This window comes from Schistocerca gregaria, chromosome 8 (genome assembly GCF_023897955.1).
Source record: "Schistocerca gregaria isolate iqSchGreg1 chromosome 8, iqSchGreg1.2, whole genome shotgun sequence".
Classification (NCBI taxonomy): Eukaryota; Metazoa; Arthropoda; class Insecta; order Orthoptera; family Acrididae; genus Schistocerca; species Schistocerca gregaria.
This window is the reverse complement of record NC_064927.1, coordinates 218,474,503-218,492,824: the sequence shown is the minus strand read 5'-3', so window position 1 is coordinate 218,492,824 and position 18,322 is coordinate 218,474,503.

Sequence of the window (18,322 nt, the reverse complement as noted above, 5' to 3'; positions counted from 1 at the left end):
TGGTCTAGTCTGATGAGATGACCCTGAAGCTGTGGTCTGTGGGTCTTAATGGCACGTCGCAGCTTGTCCAATGACAAACAGGAACGGTCCCTATTAATTGTGGAGCCAGGTTCCAAAAAGGCTATGAAAATGACACCACACTGATCCCAGAAAAAGGAGGCCATCACCTTTCGGCCTGCTGTTCGTGAAAGTCTTGGTTTCTTCATCCGAGGGGAACCCGGATGACGCCACTCTATGGACTGGCTTTTGCTCTCAGGTTCGGAAAAAAACAACCCTGCTTCATCCTGGGTAATGACGCCATCAAAACACTGTTTCCACTCTTCAGTAAAGGTCTTCGTGAGACCCTCGCACACATTCTTCCTCGTCGTTTTCATTTCTCTTGTCAATAATCTAGGCACCCAAACTGCACATGTTTTTCTGTACCCTAGTGACTGTGCTAGTGATGCCATACTACCCAATGACAAACGAGCGCTTTCAGCAAGCTGTCGTGTCGTCACACATCTGTCATTTTGAGTGATTTGATCAATGATCTCCTTATTCACATCACACACTGCCGTCGATGGCCTACTGCATCGTGGATTGTCAAGTAGAGAGAAATCAGCTTCTTTAAACCTCTGCAACCCCAGCTGGATATTTTTGCGATCCACTGTGTCCTCCCCATAAACAGGGAGCAACTTCCTGTGAATCGATGTGGCAAAGTCATCACCGGCCTTGAGGAGGATCACAGAAGTTGTCGCAACCCGACATCTACTTCACGCTCCATTAGGGCACATCTCTAAATAAAAGAAAATACTTTTATACACCAACCTATAGCTAAATGTTCCAAGTATGTCCCCAAAAATTTCATTCTCCTCCTGAAAAAAATAAAAACATTAGAGACGACTGTGCAAAACTTTTTGAAAGCTCATTTTAGCAGCCCGCATCTCGTGGTCGTGCGGTAGCGTTCTCGCTTCCCACGCCCGGGTTCCCGGGTTCGATTCCCGGCGGGGTCAGGCATTTTCTCTGCCTCGTGATGGCTGGGTGGTGTGTGTAGGTTAGTTAGGTTTAGGTAGTTCTACGTTCTAGGGGACTGATGACCATAGATGTTAAGTCCCATAGTGCTCAGAGCCATTTTGAACCCTTTGTAGCATTGTTGAACACGGTCATACTTCACAAACTTCAGTTTGTCTTTACTTAGAAATACGCCTAGCAGGTTCAGTGTACAGCTCACAACTCCTTCTTGGTGTTGTGATTTCTTTCCGTCATTATATTAGTACTATTGTTGAACACGTACATGCCTCCAGCTACCTTAACGCACGACGACGTGGAAAACACAAAGCGGTGTGAGGTGTAGACCTTATGAGATCATTACAGCAGTGAATAGACGAGCAGTATGAGTCCCGACACGACAGGTGGCTTCAGGCGCCCAAGTGTATGTCGTTTCTCTGCGCTGTGGTAGAAGAAACTAGCTTGTGGACGCTGTTGGAGCTGCAGTCAAAGTACTGTCATTATTACTTGCAATTCTCTTCGTTTCATTTTCTAATTGTTTATTAATTAGTATTATAATTGTGGTTAGTTATGAGAGTGAATGGTGTAAAATAATGTTTTATGTAAAGCTTTTATACTATACATTCAACTAACAGGTCTTGTGAGGAATGTTCGAGAACGACATGTGTGTTCGTCATTCGTACCGGGAAATTTATAAAATATTTCGTCGGTCACTGGTACTGGGAAGAAAGAATTATGATTTCGAGAAAGCAGTTTTGTTAAGAGGGAGTTAATTTTATATTTGCAGATCTTCAAAATGTATTTATGTCAATTTACTGTTCCGTTTCAGTGACAAATTTTCATTCGTTCTGTATAAACACTCGGCATTGAGCGGGTTTGGTGCTGCTTTCCGATTGGCTGTGATGTTTCACTGCCAATCATTATTTATCATATTCGTCGTTTGTTGGGGACTAGAAACTTCTTTTGTGTGGAGAGATGAGTAGAACCGGGGCTTGGATGTCGTAGTTATCAGAGATATTGATAGGTGCTCCAATGGAAACTGTTAATATTGTAATATTTCGCTACTAAAATTTTTCAAAAGTGCCCTACAGTGTGGAAGAGAGTTTTATTTAATGCACGGTGTGAAATTCAGAAATTTTGGTGACATTTTAAATCACTAAATACTTTATGGCGTGTTGCTTACTCGCGAACGTGAACCTTTTGTTAGATAAGAATGATTATAACAACTTTCGAGCGCACTATTCTTAAAGAAACAATCCATTTGCGAACTTTCGGTGAAGCACTGTTAATGATTACGAATAAACTGGCTACCTTTATGAATGATGCATGATGTAATATTTTCAGACTTTGTACATTTTACAGTAAGACTTGTAAGTAACTGGTGAATGCAAGCTTACCTAGAGAACATGCTGGCCACTCTAATAGAGCAATACCGTTACCCTGAAGGCATTCACAAGATGTGTACAATGGGGGCGCGAATTGTCGTCCATGAAGACGAATGCCTCGCCAATATGCTACCGATATGGTTGCACTATCGGTCGGAGGATGGCATTCTGGTATCGTACAGCCATTGCGGCGCCTTCCATGACCACCAGCGGCTTACATTTTCCCCACATAATGCCACCCTAAAACAGCAGGTACCTCCACCTTGCTGCATTCGCTGGACAGTGTGTGTAAGGCGTTCAGCCTGACCGGGTTCCGTGCAAACACGACGATTGTCTGGTTGAAGGCATATGCAACACTCATCGGTGAAGAGAACGTGATGCGAATCCTGAGCGGTCCATTCGGCATGTTGTTAGGCCCATCTGTCGTGGTTGCAAAGATGGACCTTGCCATGGACGTCGGGAGTGAATGTGTGCATCATGTTGCTTGTTGCGCACAGTTTGAGTCGTGTCACGACATCCTGTGGATGCACGAAAAGCATTATTCAACATGGTGGCGTCGCTGTGAGGTTTCTTCCGAGCCATAGTCCGTAGGTAGCGGTCACCCTTTGGGCGGCCTGGGCGAGACAGACATGTCATCGACGGTTCTTGTCTCTCTCTGTCTCCTCCCTGTCCGAACAACATCGCTTTGGTTCACTCCGAGACGCCTGGACACTTCCCTTGTTGAGAGCACTTCCTGGCACAAAGTAACAATGCGGACGTGATTGAACCGCGCTATTGACGGACTAGGTATGGTTGAACTGCAGAAAACACGAGTCATGTACTTCCTTACTGGTGGAATGACGAAATGATCGGCTGTCGGAAGCCCTTCGTCCAATACATCTTTGGGCGGGTTTACTGACATCTCTGAACAGTCGAAGGGACTGTGTCTGTGATACAATATCCACAGTCAACGTCTATCTTCACGAGTCCTGGGAACAGGGGTGACCCAAAACCTTTTTTGATGTGTGTGTTATTAACCTTTCACCGATAAAACAAATTTTAGAGGGAGTTGTGGTTACGAAGTGTACAGCTCTTTTTTAAAGCATTTTCCGGCTGAGAATTCATTTCATTAACTTAAAAGAGACTTGCGTGTGAAAAGAGATTCACTACGGGTGAGTGCAACTTTACACGCAGCACCAATGCACCGCCCCGACGTAGGTTCTTGCGGGTGAGCATAGCTAGGAGTGCGCATCTGTACACCGTTATATTGAAGTAGCTGTACCTTAGACAAAGTGTGCAGTATGTAATCAAATTAATAATTTTTATCGTGGTTTATGGGACTGATGAAAATAAAGGTATCCCTTTCGCTACTTCACACTTATAGGTATATACTTGTCCTTTCTTTTTATTAATATAAGATACCTTGTGTTCTTAATCACGGCTACAGCCATCTCCATACCAAATATCATCGGAACTATTTTAGAGGTTTAGTTATGAAAGCACATCACGGATGAATTACCCGAATGAAACGGAACTTTGACGATTTGTTCAAGAGAATGTGCTCAACGTATTGAGAGAGTCAATAACACGTTGGTCCACCTCTGGCAGTTATGCAAGCAGTTATTCGGCTTGATATCGATTGACAGAGTTGTTGGACATCCTGTTGAGAGGTATTGTGCCAGACTCCGTGCAGCTGCTGGGTTGGATCTTCAAAATACCTATCTGGATGGAGGGCCCTGCCCATAATGCTCCAGACTTCTCAACTGGGGAGAGATCCTGCAATATTGCTGAGTAAAGTAGGGTTTTGCAAGCACCAAGAAAAACAGCAAAAACTTTTGCCGTGTGCAGGCGTGCATTATCCTGCATAAATTTAAGCCCAAGATGGTTTGCATGAAGAGCAACAAAACGAGGCGTAGAATATCGTAGACGTACAGCTGTGCTATAATGATGCTGCAGATGACAACCTAATGGCCCTCTTGGTTGTCGGAACAGTATTGTATCTTGTGTTACTACATTTCAGCGGAACACGATCTGGTTCACCCGGTGCTCACCCTCTACCAGGCCTAGAGCAGGAGTAAGTTTTGTATGATGTATCACAGCCAAGTTACATAGCTCGATGAAACATGGACCATAAACAGAAGGAACTCCTACCGAGAGCAGAGAAGGTAACTGTAAGAAATAATGAGACGAACAGAAACAACACTTTTATTCAAAGGCAGCTGAAGCCACCAGCGACTGATGGTGGTGTGGAACCACCAAGGACGACAATGCAAGCTCTGCAGAGTGCTCGCACGCTGGTTACAAGCTCGCTGAGAGGTCTTGTAGTTGGGCGTTCCTCCAGCAGTGAGGCTGAAACTGTTGGATGGTAGTTGATGCACATGGACGGGCGAAAATACAACCCTCCAACGCGTCTTACGCATGCCCGATGGGATTTAAGTCAGGGCGATGGGTGGTTCAGTACATCTGCCGAATATCTTCTCTCATTCCAGCAGCTGCCGCATTTCTGCCCTTCGATGCTTTCGAGTATTCTCATCCATAAAAATAAAATCAGGTGTGATTCTCTAGAAAGACTCTCGTGTGGAAAGAGTACATTGTCAAAATAACGTTGATCGACGGGTGCATCGTATTTTAAGACTTGGAGCTAAGCATGACCGTACAACATCATGCCTCCCCATACGATAAAGCTTGGACTTCCAAAATGTTACGTGTCCTGGCCTATCTCATATGGGGGTACGACTAGCTTTGTCGAACTTGATCTGGATTAGTATAGTCTCGGCAATTTGTAACTTTTTTTTACCAAAAGCTAGTTTTTTGCATATCTGAATGTTTTTGACGTTATACGAGGTATGTCCACAAAGTAAGTTCTGTTTTGTTATATAAAACAAACGTGTACAGATAAAGAAAAAAAGTTTATTGTACAAAAATCTGCAACTGTTAAAATACTTTTCTACATAGCTTCCGAAATTTTGTAGGCACTTCCCACAGCGTGGCACAAGTTTTTGTATGCCTTCTTCATAAAAGCTTGCCGCCTCTGTATTCAAGCATGTGGTAACATGTTCTTTTAGCTCGTCATCATCGTTGAAGTGTTAACCACCACGGACAGATTTTAGATGTAAGAAGAGATGAAAGTCGCTAAGAGCGAGGTCCGGGCTGTACGAAGAATGATCAAACGCTTTCCAGTGAAATTGCTGGAAGAATTATTTTGTCCCTTAGCCGTGTGGGGTCCCTCACGTCCTTCATTGAACAGACTGACCCATCTTCTAACCACTGAATCACTCATAGCATTATGTCCGTAAACCTCGCAGATATGCCGATGAATTTCCTTTGCTTTAACTTTCTTTGCATTTAGAAAACTAATCACAGATCTGATATCACCCACGCCGACATTTTCAATTATGGCTGACATTATAAAGAAACACTACAAAGCACACGTCGGCAGCAGCGAACTGCAAATGGCGTACATGTCTCCTCCTTGAGTCAGAGTAACTGCCGCACCTGCTCGGAACTGCGATCGTAGCGCTGCCGCGGATGGAAACAGAAACGTAACTGACTTTGTGGACGACCCTCGTATCTCTGAACCTTGTGTCATAGAATGATACAATCTCGCAAATACCGTCCAATTAGTATTACATGTGGATACTGTCTGCAAAATGTGTTGCCGATAGAGTTTGAAGAAGCAAGGTATTAAAACGGCATTGTTGATGCTGAAGTTATACTGCATACACAGCGAAGATGTGGTAAGCCATAAATCTTTTTGCTTTCATTTTTTTAGCGAAGAGTCATCGAAAGGTTTGAAGTTACGTATAAAGTTTGTTGGAGGTCGCTATCTGACCTCATTTCGACTATCTGACGAATTTATTCTGGGTATTATGCGCACCGTGGATTATGCTACTTTAACACTTATACACAGTTCCTAAATTTAATAGTATAGTTGAGTTATTCCCAAAATGAGATTTTCACTCTGCAGTGGAGTGTGCGCTGATATGAAACTTCCTGGAAGATTAAAACTGTGTGCCAGACCGAACTCGAAAGAAAGTTGGTAGAGCACTTGCCCGCGAAAGGCAAAGGTCCCGAGTACGAGTCTCGGTCCAGCACACAGTTTTAATCTGCCAGGAAGTTTCAGTTGAGTTTGTGACTAGGCTATTTAGATTTTTTTATTGGTAACGCCACATAGCGCTCTGTATGAAAAATCACTGGCTGTGCTGTATGCAGTCAGTGGCTGGTTGGCATTGTTGTAATACTCGCCATTGTAGCGTTGGGCAGCTGGATGTTAACAGCGCGTAGCGTTGCGCAGTTGGAGGTGAGCCGCCAGCAGTGGTGGACGTAGGGAGAGAAATGGCGGAGTTTTGTAATTTGTAAGACTGGATGTCATGAACTGCTATATATATTTTGACTATTAAGGCAAATACATTGTTTGTTCTGTATTAAAATCTTTCGTTTGCTAACTATGTCTATCAGTAGTTAGTGCCTTCCGTAGTTTGAATCTTTTAGTTAGCTGGCAGTAGTGGCGCTCGCTGTATTGCAGTAGTTCGAGTAACGTAGATTTTTGTGAGGTAAGTGATTTGTGAAACATATAGGTTAATGTTAGTCAGGGCCATTCTCTTGTAGGGATTACTGAAAGTTGTTCTAAGAGGAAGTTTCATATGTCGACCCTTAGCCGAGCATACCTCACTGGAATCTTCTGATTTTTTTCTTGTAGTTTGTGTAATTAGTGTAGCCTTTGTTTAGTGCTAGCGCGTAATCATAGAGAGAATTTGCTTTGTAGTTTCAGTCTTTCATTTTTGTACAGTAAAACAGTTGTGGCATGCATGTAGTTTTGCACGAAGTATTTCGCAGCTACACTTGCAATTAACTAGATATTATTTTCAGTGCTACGTTAATGTGTTCTCTTATTTTGCTCTTCAAATTGTGGTTTTCTGTGTTGTCGTGTGAAATATTTTGACAATAATGGCGTGTGAAAAACGTAACACTAGGCTCCAAAGTAAACTGAGAAATAATAGTGACGACGAGCGTAGCTTACCAGCACCACTGTGTAATGAATTAACAGACATTCAAAGTATTAATTTGGTAACTATGCATAGGGAAATGGAGCGGGCGTCAAATAATCGGGTAGACAGTGAAACAGGTAGTGAACAGGGAAGCATTATAGATCGATCGGTCGGCAACAGCTCACCTCAGGAATCCGAAATGACAGAATACAATATTGCAAATACTGTAGACATAGGTTTTGGGTCCTCGCTGTTTTCTCAAATGAGTCAAGACATATTTTCTGCCTGTCAAAATGTAAATGTTGCCGGTGAAAATGCACTGACAAAAAGCATAGAGAAACAGATTCCAGACACTAATACATTATTATTTCAATTAATGCAACAAATGGAACAGAATCAGAAACAAATGGGACAAAATCTTCAAAAGTTAGACAAAATGGAACAAAATCTTCAAAAGTTAGACACAATGGAACAAAATCAGAGACAAACACAGCAAAAGTTAGACGCAATGGAACAAAAGTTTCAGAAGTTAGAGTCAGTGGAACATACGCTTGAACAAAAACGTGAAAATTTAACTACTGAATTACATAAAATCGAATCGAAATGTCAAAAAGCCTGTAATGACGTAAAAACACAAATTTGTGAGCATTTCCAACCTATTTTTTCGCCGCATGAAAATGCATTACAGAATCACAAAGCAGCCATAAAAGAACTGCAAACTATTGTTCATGAAAATCATGAGACCTTGCAAGCTAAAATTGACTCAGTTTCATCTATCGATTCGGTTACGCAACTTGCAAAAACTCAAGAAAACTTAAAGGACACAGTAGATACTCTGAAAATTGGTTCAGAAAGACACATGGAGGACATTAGTTCATTATCAGAGAAAGTAGTTGAACTTTCGGATCAGCTAAATAATTTATCTACGAAGGTAGATGATAATCTGAATGACACAAAACCGGTAGTTTTTAATGACACAGAAGAGTTCGAACAAATTAGGAAATTCAAACAAAATCAGAATCAAACTAATACGCAACACCAAAGAGAAATCCGGGAAGTACAAGATCAGCTGACACAGGTAATAGAAGAATTACGTATTTCAGAGGACACTCGCACTCCAATACGGGAAGAGGGACATAAAAATACGGAACCGCCACAAAATAATAACACAGGGCACTTCGGAGATTGTGAAAGAAATTGGCAAGGTACACCGAATTTTGAGATGGAACCGCCGAAACGACGTAACAATGACCGAAATGCGACTCGCCGACATGATGATTTTGACTATAAGCTGTTCGTTACTACACGTAAATTCAAAACATTTAAAAATTCTGGCAACGACATTGATCCACAAGCGTGGCTTCATCAATTCTCTCATTGTTCCCCCCCCCCCCCCCCCCCCCCCCAACTGGTCATTAGAGCACAGATTAGAATTTATGTGTGGCTACTTAGAGAATGAACTATCTGTAATAATGCGATCGGTCCATTCACGATTGCCACAGTGAAGGAGAATTTTACCATGCCTTCCTCTCAGCATATTGGCCTCAAGCTACACAAGATCGAGTAAAACTTAGCATCATAATGATGAAACATTTCGAACAATCTGAATTCTCCAGTCTTGTGAAATATTTTGAAGACATCTTTCACAAGAATCAGTACCTGTCAAACCCATACAGCCCCTCAGAACTCATCCGCATTTGCTTAATCAAATTGCCTGAACATTTACGGCATATTATTTTGTCAGGACGTTGCAAAGACGACATTGAAGCTTTTCAGGGACTCTTACAAGAATTAGAAATTGACACTGACAATCGATGAACGCGAAAACAGGAACACAACAATTACAGGTCACATCCGTCGCAATTCCGCGATGAAAGAAATAATAACTGGACACGAAAAGGCTATTCTCACAACACAAATCGTGACCAAAACAGACACCACCCGTATGACAACCGTTGGCAGAGTAGCAATAGTTACAGAGAAAGATCGCATTTCTGTAGTATTGAATATGAAAGAGATGACCATAGAAACAGACAATATGTGAACAAAAACAATTATTATCAAGGGAGACGCAACGGTCCAGCGCGCAGTTACGATTCAGGGAGAAATTCTCCACCACGTAACAGACAAGAAAGAAACTACAGGAACTACCGGCATGACGACAGACGATATGATCGGAACGACAGACCTGAATTCCATCAGAACTGGCGAGCTTCAAACAGGGCAGAGCCTTCTCTTCAAGGTGTAGAAGTTAGGTCTCCCTAATCCCAATAACGGCGCGCGCCAACAAGGAGACAGACAATGAGTCGCACCGCATGCAGCCGCGTGCGCCGGCTGGCTCTGAGAAAAATAACATAGGCGCTAACCTTGAGCAGAATTCCAGTGTTTCTTACCGACGTAATCACATGATAATTGCTTTTCAGTTGACAGTTTGCGTACTAGGAAGAGTAAAGGTTTACACCACATTTCACATGTAAAACCGTTTATTGAAATATAATCAGCTTTTTAACTTTGTCTTTGCCATAAAACATTTCACTTCACATTTCTAGTATGCTTTGTCACACTGAGAAACTGTTAACATGCTATGTTTTGAAGTTAACTATACAGTCTAGAACCTAGGGAACATTTTTAAACAGAAATTACGTATGCATTGTTATAGTGAACAGAGGACACAGTGTTATTGTGTGTGTACATTCTTGCTTGATAGTTGCACGGTTACTAACGACTATAAGGCTTACATGCTTAGAACATATACTGCTAATGAGATTTTGGTGCAACATTTTGGTTTACTTCAAAAGACATTTCTTATTTCAAGTAGATTTTGTGACATTAAAGATGACTTAGTATTTGGTTTATTTGACAGCTACACGATTTTATCACGACGCTACTAATGAGTGACAATTTACAATGTTGCTTTTGCGGTGTTTCTGTTTTATATCTGCACAGTTTTTCTGAATTCTTCTGGAAAGGAAAACATGTTCTAGTAGTAACTTTTGTGGTATAGCTACAAGGAGACAGCCTTTTCCGTAGCACAACAATACGTTACAGCACAGTACTATCTTCATCAATAAGCGTAATAACTAAGATATCTATACGCAAAGCATTTCACTTTTGTTTATCATGAGTAAGTACATTGACTTCTGCAGAACTTAGCTTTCAGAGGACGATAACTACGACACTTCCACAGAGATTATCTTACAGCAAGACGCACATTTAGCGCTACAGGACACACATTTGAGTGATTAATTTTGTACTTAAAACATTTATTTTTAAAGATATTTGAAGTACAATGATACAAAGGTTTTCCGTGATACATTTCATTCGATTGCTGTAATCTATAACACCTGAGGATATAATTACATTAATCCTCAGGGGGGTACACGCTTACTTTGCGTATCACGTGTTTGGCAAGCACAAGGAGCCCTAGCTAATATGGTATTTGCTTATACAACTTTACACATTGGTACCATATTTCTCGAACACAGAATTACACAGGTATCTGATTATTTAACAGGGAAACAAATATTTTTTACTATGTCAATGACAGATGTTTACGCGATTACACAGCTGGATAACTTCACACTTATGAAATTGTATTTTGTCTGTACTTGTGAACTGTTCATATTTTTTCGGAACCATTGTGATACTATGAGAGCTTTGAATGATGTATTTGGTATGGGATCATGATTTTTAAAGTACATTTGAGGCAGATGACACTTTTGACATAAGCAGAGAATTTTTTTTAGGTTTTGAAATTATTGGAGGAAGTTACGATTTTGAGAGTTGACTGAGGTGTTATGATGTTATTATTACGATGACTCTGTGTATTATGCTGTTGCAGTATGTTTATGATCAATAAGTTGATGCTATATGAGTTATTTGATTATGCTACGTATCTGTTATGATGAAATACTGAAGAAGTGTCGACGAATAAGGTAAGGAATAATGAGTAGTGGTTAGGGACTCTGGTTTGTGAAAAAGGTTGTTGTAAACCCAGAATCGTGCTTTAAGAGTTATGAAATGTATGTAAATGCGTGAATGTATTACAATGCCGAAGAAATTTTTTTGGACCCTGTTATATTTATAGGATTTTATTTTTTACACATTTGTAACGCAAATTCTCAACCTTTGAAAATATTTTTATATGAGACTGTCACTGTAGAGGAAACTGCTGTCGTAAATATTTCGGTATGAAAGGTAAGTGACCGTGACGTAATGCGTTGTGAGCGTCCAGGTGTGGCAGCCGCCTTGAGAAAAAGTCATTAGTGTGTGCCTTTCAGAGGCACAGGTGGATAAAAAAAAAGAGGCCATTATCTTCGCTATTGAGATTCCTTTGTAGAAAGCATCGCAAATGCAACATACTCAAACTTGAAAAAATATGATTATATTGTGGAGTACTTAATTTATGATATTTACTAAAATGCTTAATGAAATGATGAGAAACATTTTACATCTATTGTCTTTCTAGTTGAGAGAATTTTTTTGCCTTTGGAGACGCCATTTGCCTAGTGAATGACGTTTCATATGTTGATATATATATATATATATATATATATATATATATATATATATATATATATATTTGCTCATTTCGTTTAATATCTAGTTTCTAGCTGGACTGCAGCATTGGTTAAAATAAAATTTTAAACATGTACTAACATAAATATTTTCTGTCTACAGATCCAGTATATAATAATAATGTGATATACTTCCAAAAAAATGAGGGAGCACAAAAAGATATTTCCCTTCACAGGAACTGCATACATAATTTTCTTTTCAAGTACTTCGTAATTTATTTCATAGAAAAATTTGCGGTGCACCACTTTAATTACATAGACATTAAGATGTGAATATACATTTCCCTTGTTGTCTTTAGTGTACTATTTTTTCTGCTTGTGGGTTTGTCATGTGTAGATATAAGTTATTACATTTATTGCTGCTTGCTTTGCTTACTTGCATTTCTTTGTCATTGCTGTTTGTATTAACTGTTTTGTGCTGCTGCATTGCCTCGTCCCTTAGTTAAGCATCCGAGCTCAGTAGATTTAAGTTAGCTTAAGAGGGGGTGGACTATGTAAGAGAATGAGTTGCAATGAATTGGAAGGAATGCATTGAGAAGCTATAAGAAAATGGTTTGGCCAAAAAAAAGTAGTGTACAGTGGAGAAAAACTATTTTTGAAAGAGGGTGTGAACAGAATACAGAAAGCATGCTTGGATAGGTTTCTTCTTTTGGCTGGAGCAAATGTTGAAATAAGAGGGACGATCTATAGAATGAAGTTTTGGGTTGGACTGCAGTACCAAATGTTACCCTGAAAACAAACCTTGTCCTTTTCTTTTGTGTTATCCCACTATGTGTTTGTGTACCCTTGTGTATTTGTTTTCTTCCTGTCTCTGTGTACTGTTTCATAGAATTTTTTCTCTTGTAATACTAATCTACATTCACTATGATGAGGAATACTGCTATCCTCAAATATAATTTGCATTAATAACATGTTATTTACTTCGTAAAGATGCTTAGACATTATTTATTCTGTTTGGTTCTAATGCTCATGTGTGAAGTTTATGTTTCAAAAGTTATTCTGATCTTTATGTATGTACTTATGTCATAATATTTGTAACACTGATGTGCATGTTTATTTCTATTTTTTGTAAAGCCTGTATTACTGCAAATGTTATCTGTTGTTATGTTCTTTAATGATATATTTTGTACCTTTGTTATTGTATTCTCATGTTATAAAATTGTAATTGACACCAGTTCATCAAATTAAGTAACTTGTAAATTACATTTCACTGCACACATTTCTATTGGTCATAGTATATGGACAATATGTGAGAAGTAGGGACTGATAGTGTTTGCATGTGTGTTGACAATTCAGCAAGGTACTGGTACAGCATTGCTGGTTCTAAGGATGATTCCAAAACATCTACATCTACATCCATACTCCGCAAGCCACCTGACGGTGTGTAGCGGAGGGTACAAGTGCACAAGTGGTGGTTTATGGACTTGCTATATTCTCCGCAAGACTCTTCGATGGTGATTGTGCACCTGCACAGTCGCAACAGATGGCTGCTGGCCATCTCTACAAGGACTGAAGTGGGTCTACACCTTCGATGGCCCACCAATACCATTATTTCTACAAGGACTGCAGTGGGTCTGCACCTCTGGTGGCCCACCAATAACATAATCTCTACCAGAACTACAGTGGGTCTGGTCTGTGATGACCAACCTACCAATATTCTTCAAAACGTCGACTGACTGTGCTGTGGGTTTGCTCTGTTGTGGCCCATTACCTGTCAGCATGTCAAGAGTCACCACTGTCTTTCCGTTGGAAGGACAACAGTACTTCTTCAAGACTGCATGGAAATCCAATACTTCCATGTGCATTTTCTTTTACTGCTCAAACTTTGCGAAAAAAAAACCACTGCAATTTTACTGTGACGAATGATCAGGACTGTCATTATGGGACTGTGAGAAAATTTTACCTTTTGACCAACATTGTATCAATAAGTGGGTGCATTTGATATCTTTGTTATTGTAATTATGAAAATTTTTTTCAAATCTGTATTGGCCACTGCCCAAAACAATTTGTAAAATTTTTTGTGAGGAGCATGGGGGCTATGTAAGTAGGCTGTTTAGATTTTTTTATTGGTAACGCCACATAGCGCTCTGTATGAAAAATCACTGGCTGTGCTGTGTGCTGTCAGTGGCTGGTTGGCATTGTTGTAATACTCGCCATTGTAGCGTTGGGCAGCTGGATGTTAACAGCGTGTAGCGTTGCGCAGTTGGAGGTGAGCCGCCAGCAGTGGTGGACGTGGGGAGAGAGATGGCGGAGTTTTGTAATTTGTAAGACTGGATGTCATGAACTGCTAGATATATTTTGACTATTAAGATAAATACATTGTTTGTTCTGTATTAAAATCTTTCATTTGCTAGCTATGCCTATCAGTAGTTAGTGACTTCCGTAGTTTGAATCTTTTAGTTAGCTGGTAGTAGTGGCGCTCGCTGTATTGCAGTAGTTCGAGTAATGAAGATTTTTGTGAGGTAAGTGATTTGTGAAAGGTATAGGTTAATGTTAGTCAGAGCCATTCTCTTGTAGGGATTACTGAAAGTCAGACTGCGTTGCGGAAAGAAAAAAAAAAGGTGTGTCAGTTTAAGCACAGTCGTGTATAAATTGTTCTAAGGGGAAGTTTCAAGTTGTTGTCTTAAAGCTTTATTGTAAGATTATACCTCTCAACGAGTAGATTAAGACAGCATTTAAAATTTTTCAATTCGGTCAGTAATTATATAAAGTATTGAAAATCAAAATTTTTGTTGTTCCAGGAAACCGTTAGGTACGCATTCTCCCACTTCAAGGGAACGATCAGAAGAACTGCTACATGGTGCAGGAAAGAGAAAGTCTAAATGCTTACTCATGAGATTGATTGAAGGACTGTTTTACATCACTTTGCCTCGCACAGTGACATGGTTTTGCCCGGTGTACCGTACGGCACCGAGATCGCTGCTCACTGGCGAAGCGTCTAATTAACAATGTCAGGAGGAAAGCGTGAGAGGGATGTTGCAGTGTGATAACCTTGTGTCGGTATGCCAGTGTCTTTGTGTGGCAGCACGAAAAATGACCTGCGTCGGGGCAGCTTAGTTGCCCCAGTGATTAAGTAATAACTGTCAGGACAGCTACAGAGTGTGAGAGAGCTGACACTGGGATTAGCTGACACTGAGAGCTGCCACATCGCTGACAGAGCGACCGGTCTCTGGCCCTCTACGTCCAGATGGAATTAGATGTCGTCAAGAGGTTAAGCCGGTGCAATATCTGAAAGCTACACGGAACACATATCGTGAGACTGCTTCCAGGTTTGTGTGGCACACTAAGGATGCGACTGCTCACCCCTCCTGTGTAATGGTGAAAGTGTACTGGTGTATTTTGCCATCCTGGGACGATCTCTCTATATTCTACGTCTGCATACACATACGTGTGACATACAAAGCGGAGGGTACTTCATGGTTTCCAGGTATTCGTTTGATTCACGTACGTAGCACGGAGAGAACGCTCGCTGTAGTCCGCCTAGTACGAACGGTGTTAGATAAGTATGCAATATATTTTTTCTCGGTCAATTTCGGTTGAAAAAACGCCGGAATTTCTAGTGGGACATCGTGGAATGTTCCTTCTTCAATACTTATTGTCTGATCAACTTAATAATAAATAAGTTACCTATCGAGGTAGTGGCGCTATATGTAACCTTTAAAATGGTCTTGCCGTCCGAAGTCGCCGAGCGTTTCTAGGCGCTTCAGTCTGGAACCGCGTGTCCGCTACGGTCGCAGGTTCGAATCCTGCGTCGGGCATGGATGTGTGATGTCCTTAGGCTAGTTAGGTTTAAGTAGTTCTAAGTACTAGGGTACTGATGACCTCAGATTTTAACTCCCATAGCGCTCAGAGCCTTTTTTTTTTTTTAATGGTCTCTTTGAAGGAGGTACGTTCCAAGCAGAGAGCTGTAATTGGGTTTCTTTGGGTGGAAAACCAGAAAATCAGAGATATTCATAGGCGCTTGAAGAATGTCTACGGAGACCTAGCAGTGAACAACATCACGGTGAGTCGTTGGGCGACGCATCTGTCATTGTCGCAACAAGGTCGTGCGCACCTGTCCGATCTCCGAAGTACTGGGCCAGCCGCACAGAGCTGTGACTCCTGCAATACTGGAACGTGCGGACACTCTCAAAATGCAAACGAACCTCTCCTTCTCCATGAGAACACAAGACCTCACAGAAGTCTGCACACCCGAGGGGAGTTCACAAAACTTCATTGGACTTTCTTCCACATTCACCCTATATACCGGATCTCGTGCCTTCCGACTCACATCTTTTTGGCCAAATAATGGACGCACTACGCAGGGAACGGTACGGGGATGATGGGAAGGTTATTGATGCAACAAGACGTTGGCTCCGACGTCCACCTTTAGAGTGGTACCGTGTGGGCATATAGACCTAGTAAGACCATCACAGATGGGAGGTTATGAAAAAAATACGATTTTGTAAGGAAACGAATAGGAAATACAACCGACCTACTGTCAGAAATAAAAATGTGTTGCATTACTTTCTGAATGATCCCCGTATTTACAATTACTACGGAAGTCCTACGTGGGAGGTTGTATTATGTTATTAGGCTACTCACTAAAACATGAGTCTTGAAACTTTGTAAGTTGGCCTTCATGACATAATTCGCGTCTGTCTTGGAGCGACTGTCCACCTCGCTTCTTCCAGCATCTCCGTGGTGATGAGCTATAGTTCAAACACACTTGTGGGCAATCGTGCTGGCCTTATTTTTGTACTTCCATTATACATTGTTAGTCCTATTTGGTACGCATTCCATATGCTTGAACAGTATTTTAGAATTGGCCGTATAAGCTTTTGTAAGTAATTTCTGTCTGGAGTGATGCATTTTCCTAGTGTCCTACCAACGAACAAAAATCTGGCACCTTCTTCACTACTGAGTCTATGTGATTTTTCCACTTAATATAGCTACAAATTGTCGTACGTATCCAGAACGAGATTTTCTCTCTGCAGCGGAGAGCGCGCTGTTCTGAAACCACCTGGCAGATTTACAGTGTGTGCCGGACCGCGACTTTAACTCGGGTTCTTTGCCTATCGCGGGCAACTGCTCTACGTGTTGTACATATATGTTTTTATGAGTTGAGCTAATGCAGTTGTTATTATTTCTGAACATTTAAAGCAAGTTACCAACCTTTGAAATGTTATCAACCTACGACTGAATATTTCTGCAGCCTTTTACAGACAGCACTTCATTATTTTTAACGACATCATCTACGAAAAGTCTGAGGTCACTATTAATTTTATTTGCAAGGACATTAATGTAGAGCATTAACAGCAAAGCTATCACTCTGTTTTGCTGTACCGCGCCCTAAGTTACTTCTACTTCTGTCCGCAAATCTCCTGCTAGGATAATATGCTGCGTCCTGCCTATCAAGTAGTTCTCAATATAGCCACAAATTTCGCATCATACGCCATACGATCGTACTTCCAGTAAGAAGCATACGTGTGATATTGAGTAAAACGCCTTTCTAAACTGAAGTAGTACTGCAGCAACTTGACGGCCTTGAACCATAGTTTATCGGATGATATGTAAGAAAAATGTGAGTTGGGTTACGTATGACAGATGTTGTTGGCATTCATGCTGGTTGGCGTGGCGGAAATCAGTCTGTTCAAGATACCTCATTACGTTCGAGCTAACAATCAGCAGTAATCATATTAAGTACTGAATATCAAATATTTGGTATCTCAGGAAGCCATTAAATAGGCATTCTAGATTTCAGGCTGTTTAGTACTTTAGATACATGCCGCATTTCTTCCGGAAGCTAGTTTTACAGCACAGTAGCGCTACCGACTGCAAGGGTAACAGTCAGTAGAACTGCTACACCGAGCACATAAGAGAAGATTAAAAAAATGGTTCAAATGGCTCTGAGCACTACGGGACTTAACATCTATGGTCATCAGTCCGCTAGAACTTAGAACTATTTAAACCTAACTAACCTAAGGACATCACACAACACCCAGCCATCACGAGGCAGAGAAAATCCCTGACCCCGCCGGGAATCGAACCAGGGAACCCGGGCGTGGGAAGCGAGAACTTTACCGCACGACCACGAGATGCGGGCAGAGAAGGTTCAAAATGGTTCAAATGGGACTCAACATCTGTGGTCATCATTCTCCTAGAACTTAGAACTACTTAAACCTAACTAACCTAAGGACATCACACACATCCATGCCCGAGGCAGGATTCGAAGCTGCGACCGTAGCGGTCATGCGGTTCCAGACTGTAGCGCCTAGAACCGCACGGCCACACCGGCCGGCTAAGAGAAGGTCTAAATGCTTACTCATGTGATAAATTGAAAGACTGATTTACCTCACTCTGCCTCACACAGTGGCATGGATTAAGGTCCTACAACAGATGGATGGTAGGAATATTGGACAGCAGT